This window comes from Rhineura floridana, chromosome 8, assembly GCF_030035675.1.
Source record: "Rhineura floridana isolate rRhiFlo1 chromosome 8, rRhiFlo1.hap2, whole genome shotgun sequence".
Lineage (NCBI taxonomy): Eukaryota > Metazoa > Chordata > Lepidosauria > Squamata > Rhineuridae > Rhineura > Rhineura floridana.
Window position 1 is genome coordinate 18,149,253 of NC_084487.1, and position 6,000 is coordinate 18,155,252.

The 6,000-nt window shown below is 43.3% G+C and overlaps 1 protein-coding gene and 1 long non-coding RNA gene across 3 annotated transcripts in view; one reads left to right on the forward strand and one right to left on the reverse strand.

The window, feature by feature from the left end:
* LOC133390242 (solute carrier organic anion transporter family member 1B3-like) overlaps positions 1-2,455 on the reverse strand; it is a 50,549-nt gene extending 48,094 nt beyond the window's left edge. The window contains exon 1 of the mRNA XM_061638441.1: positions 2,350-2,455. The gene's annotated coding sequence lies outside the window, so the exon portion shown is untranslated. The remainder of the gene's footprint in view (positions 1-2,349) is intronic.
* Positions 2,456-2,552: 97 nt separating this feature from the next.
* On the forward strand, positions 2,553-5,351 carry LOC133390243 (uncharacterized). 2 transcript variants are annotated; one of them, XR_009764347.1, is made up of 4 exons: positions 2,553-2,692; positions 2,795-2,894; positions 3,788-3,892; positions 4,509-5,351. It is a non-coding gene; the product is annotated as an uncharacterized LOC133390243 (long non-coding RNA). The 2 variants fall into 2 exon arrangements; XR_009764346.1 differs by having other exon boundaries at positions 3,788-3,888.
* The last annotated feature ends 649 nt before the right edge of the window (positions 5,352-6,000 follow it).

Sequence of the window (6,000 nt, forward strand, 5' to 3'; positions counted from 1 at the left end):
CCAGTTTGCGATTTTTTTCCAAATGAAAATTCATCATCATTGTAGTGCTAATTTCTCCTAATATACACATTTTTGCAAAGCAATTTCCCCCCACATAATGTATTTTTATATGCCTTTTTCACTAATATATGCATTCTTATGCACACTTAACTCAGGTATAATAATGCAATGAAGCTGAATCCTGGAAGATTCAGGACAAACACAAGGAGGTACTTCTTCACAGAGCACTAGGGATGGGTGAATATGTCAATTTCGGTTTCTCTGCTCCTCATTTTTCCAGTCTCAGATTTGGTTTTTCCAGTCTCAGATTTGGTTCTCCATTTTCCCACATCAGTTTGCAATCTTTTTTCAAAAAATATTTTGTGAAAACGTAGCATTTTAGTACAAATTTCTCCTTATATACACATTGTTGTATGCAATTTTGCCTAAAATACACTTTTTTACAAAGCAATTTAATGCATTTTTGTGCTGTGGGTAGGTGGTTCCTGAGTCTGGATAACTGGTCAATTGTCTGTTTGGATGAGAACCTGAAAGAGCAGGTTCATAGTCTGGGGGTGCTCCTGGATCCATCTTTGTAACTAGAGGCCCATGTGACCTCAATGACTAGGAGTGACTTTTACCAGCTTCGACTGGTAAGACAGCTGCAGCTACGACCGGGATAGCCTGACCACTGCTATCCGCGCACTGGTAACCTCCAGGATGGATTACTTTAATGTGCTCTGTATGGGGCTGCCCTTGAGGTTGGTCCGGAAGCTGCAGCTGGTGCAACGTACTGCAGCGAAACTGCTCACCGGGGCAGGGTATTGTCAACATGTCACCCCGCTGCTGAAAGAATTGCACTGGCTGCCCATTTGCTACCGGGCCAAGTTCAAGGTTCTAGATTTGGTGTACAAAGCCCTATACAGCTTGGGACCAAGATACCTGAAAGACCGTCTTATATAGCTAGTCAATCACTGCACTCTGCAGGTGAGGGCCTTCTGCAGATACCATCATCAGGAGGTCTGCATGACATAGGAATCGGGCCTTGCTCTGTGTGCCCAGCCTTGGGGTTGCCCCAGGGCTATGAAATTCTGAGTTAGACCCAAGGGTGAAGAGCACCTGAGCCAGTCTGGCCAAGGAGGCTGCTGGGCAGCAGGGTGAGTGGTACATGGACAGCATCCCAAACCTGTCTTTTTGAGACCAAGCACCAGATGCCTCCAGTCCTATTCCAAGGAGGGATTTCCTAGTGATTGAGAACTACCTCTGATAGACTACAGCAACCCCTCCCTCCCTGCCCCTCCAATCTGGCTTGGTACTGCATCGAGTACCCAGACAAACTGAGCTGAGTTGGGTTTGGTCCCCCCGGCGATCAGTAATACATCATGCCAGGTAGGTGTGCTCATCCACAATTAAATCATGGATGAGCAAGGTCTTTGGTGAACTGAACTATCAGTCTATTACTGATAGCCGGGGGGGGGGACAAACCCAACTCAGCTCAGTTTGCCTGGGTACTCAACGCAGTACCAAGCCAGATTGAAGGGGCAGGGAGGGAGGGGTTGCTGTAGTCTATCAGAGGTTGTTTAACACCAACACCAACAGGCTGTTGGGCACAGTGGTAGAGCATCCAAATGGTAGCAGGGATAGGTGGGAGCTTGCACAGGCTGTAAGCACCTCTAATCTCCCCTCCAAAGCTTGTCCATCATAATCACTAAGACAGGCCATCCTGCTGTGGGCCTCTCAAGATTTCACACACAGAGACATTTTGCCTGCAATCCACTCACTTGAAGGTGATCACGGGTGCTCAGCCCAACAAACAACCCAGCCACAGACCCACTATTAGCCTCTGCACTTGTGTCTTTAAGAGCAGCTTGATATACACAAAATTAAGTGAGCATCTTTATGCCATGGCAGGAAACAATACTGGTTGCTGAACTATGCAGGTGAACTTGCTCTTAAAGGAGCAGCTCCTGAAAAGTGTTTCAGCCAAAAAGTCTGCTGCTTGCTATCTAAATGATGTGACGCAAAAAGAAGAAAGGAAAAGGGAGGGGGGAACCAAACTCGAGCACCAATTCTTAAAGCTAAAGTTGGCAACCCACGCTACATTTTGGGGAAGGCAGTTCACACACATGATGCTGAAAGTTCTCCAATGGGAAGTCACCACATTATGACACATCAAGCAATAAGCATGCATGTGTGAATCAGTCCATTATCTCTCTTTGTTCTCCTGAAGCAAAAACAGCAAAGAGAACACTGCCTTCTGTCTTCATCAGCATGTGCCACTAAGCATTTTTAGCATACTTGGCACTGCAATTTGTCCAGAGATCATCAGTGCACTGCATTATACCCAGTAGGAAGCAGAACTTAGCTTACCTGCTTTACAGATCCAACTCAGCAGTCACTATGGCATCATTTGAGGTGATGTTGCACATAGCATTTTCTCCTAAAAGGAGGGGGTTCTGAGGTCCATATGGGAAATCATTAACTATCCCAACTTCCTAAGCAAACAAAACACAATTCCTGTTTAGGGTCTACTTGTGTAATCCCAAGCCTGTCTCCTCCTGCTCTCACTCTTAGAAATTCATGTATTTTCCTCTGGTGTCAAAAAACGGCTTAGATAGAAAATGTTCTGAATGTGATCCTGGCATATTTGCGACCTTGCTTTGAAAGCACCCTGTGGTTTGTTTGGAGACAGGAACACTCATTGTTTCCTATGGTTAGTTCTTCATTTCATCCAAGTCCATAAATAGATGTATCCATCTAATCACTGAAAAAAACAAATAAAGAGGAGAGCGTCATGTCCCTTTTGTATCCACAGAATTCAACCCACCTAATCTAGAGCAATTTCATATTGACTTCAGAGAAAGACAGCTGAATGGCAAGGCCTGTATTTTACGGCAGGTTGAAGATGTTTTAAAGTAGGTAATTCTACCATACAATCTGTTCTGTTTACAGTATTTCACTAATATTCGTGCTTGGGGTTTTGGGAATGTGGCGGGGGGATGACGTTTCTAGAGACAGGAGAAATAATTTTTAAACAGGAATAATTAAAGATCAATTAAGGTGGTGGTGAAGAACCTTGGTGCATCCCTCAGGGACTCTTTATCTGGTCCTTAGGACTCTTCCCATGCTACACCTCCTCCTCAGCCACAACCCCTCTCCCCAGGCCACCCCCGCATGAGAAAGAGCCTCCTGTAGATAGCACTGATCAGGAGATCCTTTCCATATGATATAGGACCAGGCCTTTAGCATGGTGGCACCTACCTACCCTTTGGAACTCCCTTTCACTATATATCGGACAAGTAGTGTCTCTCTTGTCTTTTCAGCCCACACTGAAGGCTTTCCTTTTACAACAAGCCTTTTAAATAGAGGGTTTAATCCCTTAGGCATCTGTATTGGATTTGAAATAGTTTTTATAGATGTTTCTATTGTTGATGTTTTTATGATATTTTAACTGGAACATAGGAACATAGGAAAGTGCCTTATACCGAGAGGAACCAATGATCCTTCTAGTTCAGTACTGTCTACACTACCGGGCAGTGGCTCCCCAGGATTTCAGAGAGGACTCTCTCCTAGCCCTACCTGGAGATGCACCTTCTGCATGCAAATCGAATGCTCTACAGCCCTTCCCCAACTGTTAATGGTTTCAAGGGGTTTCACAGGAAGGGATTCATACAGGAAATAAATGAATAATCTTCAGCTAGCTTTTTTACAGAAGCTGCGGCCAATAAGATTGATTTTGAACTTATGGACCTGTAGAAATTTCCCAGTATTTCCTAACTAAAAGAACAAACACACTCTTTGATTTTAGGTCAGACTGCTGGAACCTTCAGCAGAATGTTGGCAGAAAAGAGTCTGGGACAATATGAAGTTGAGGTGGAAGATGGCGGAAAGCATTTACAGTTGGAATAAGTAGGTAAAGAGGAAATATTCGATTCAGTTCGCTTTAAAGCCAAATCTATCAAATTCACACTTTCCAAAACAATATGAGAACCAAACTACAGACATTCTTTGAAATTTGCATTTCCAAATTTTGTAATGCAGTTGTCCAATCAAATAATGTTTACCAAAGTGTATATATTAGGGGAAAGTATGCATAACCATGAATGTATTAGTGAAAATAACATGCAAAAATGCATTATATTAGGGAAAACTGGTTGCAAAAATGTGTGCATGAGTCAAGACTGCATACAAACTGTGCTCATTAGGAGAAATCCACACTAAAATGCTTTTCTCATGAGGATTTTTTTTAAAAAAATCACAAATTGCCGCAGAAATGCAGAGAACTGAATTTAAGATTGGAAAAATGAGAGACAGGGAGAACCAAAATTGATGGATCCATCCTTAGGTGTAAGAATAAGGAAGAAAAAAATGTACCCTGATTTTCATCTGTGAAGCATTGCAAGGTAGAGTAAAGGTCAGGAAAATATTTAGGCTGTCATTAACAGGCCCCTCACTGTTGCTTTTCCTATCAGCAGTGTGTTATATGTTAGCGGATCAACCTCTGGGATCATTGTGCTGTTTGTTTTCAGGAGCTCTGCAGGGGTTGGTGAAGTTATGAGAATGGGAAAGCTTGGGACTGGGCAGAAAGAATCCAACCTTCCCTGCTGCAGTGGAATCCAAGCGGCTTCCAAGATGATCAGATCTGAGAATGGCAAAGCATTTGCCAATCTGATGATTTCTTAACATGGAATAACCATCCAAGGGAACCTCCCTCACGCTATCATGACTCTCCATCTAATCAATGAGATAAGGAGTGGAAAGTCCATATTGCATCTACAGAAGCGATGAGATGAGGAACCCAGTGTCCTTCAGATGTTGCTGGATTACAGCTCCCGTCGTCTGGACCATTGGTCATGCTGGCTGTGGCTGTTGGGAGTTGGAGCCCAGCAACATATGGAGGGCTGCAGGCTCCCTGTCCCTAATCTACAGTGCATTCAAACAACCTAATCCAGAATAGTTCCCTCCTGACATCAGAGAAAGGCCTGTGTGCCTTGCCATGGGGCCCTATTGCCATAAGCTGCATAGAGAACTCCTGGCAGAGTGAGCAGGAAGAGGTCCGAAGGAGGGGCCCAGCCGTCTGCAATGGGAGGGGGTTGAAACCAGAGAAGACATCAGTAGTTTGTCCAGTGCCGGCTGTGAGAGATGAGATGGTGTCTGAAAGTGAACCTCCCATCGCCACATCATCTCCGCCACCCACCCCTGAGCTGTCTCCTGACTGAATTCTGATTTTATAGTTTTAACTCATTTTGAGCTTCATTTCATTGAGTCTCTTGTACGCTGCTCAGAGACAACTGTAGTTAAGTGGTATACAAACTGGCAAAACAAAATAAACAAACTGATAAACTGATAAACTGATTATTTATTATTTTAAATTGTCCGCTGTTTATAACCTATATTTTATGGTTTTAATTTTTCTCATATTTTAATTCTTTTTTAATAGTATACTTCTGTATGTTTTAATTGGTGTTGTTTTTAGTTGTAAGCCGCTCTGAGTCCTATTGGAAAAAGGGCGGGGTAGAAATAAAGTTTATTATTATTATTATTATTATTATTATTATTAAGAAAGTGTGTGAGCCTCCAACAGCACCTGAGCTGGTGCTTGAAGTATGTGGCCTCCTTTGAAGTGGCAGCTCCCTGGAGCCAGCAGATCAACATCATTCTCCCTTGCATCTGTTGTTTTCATTCTGAATCACACTGTCACTGCCATTTCACTATGAGCAATGATTAACATTCAGCTCAACCTCATGGGGGTTGTTTGTTTGCTTATAAAGTACTCAGTGTTGCTGTTGGTGTTGTTGGGGGAGGAGGAAAGAAAAACAAACTAGGTGTATAGAGATTAGGGTTGCCAGGCTCAGAGCCTGAGAATGATTCTGTATCTTTAAGAGAAGAGAAAATTCAGCCAAGTGCAGGTTTTCTTGCAACACTGTAATGGGAAAAACCACAAGGTGGAATTCTCCCTTCCCCCTGCACTACTTTTAAAGATACAAAAGACCTCTTGGAGGCTGGGCCTGGCAACCAGGA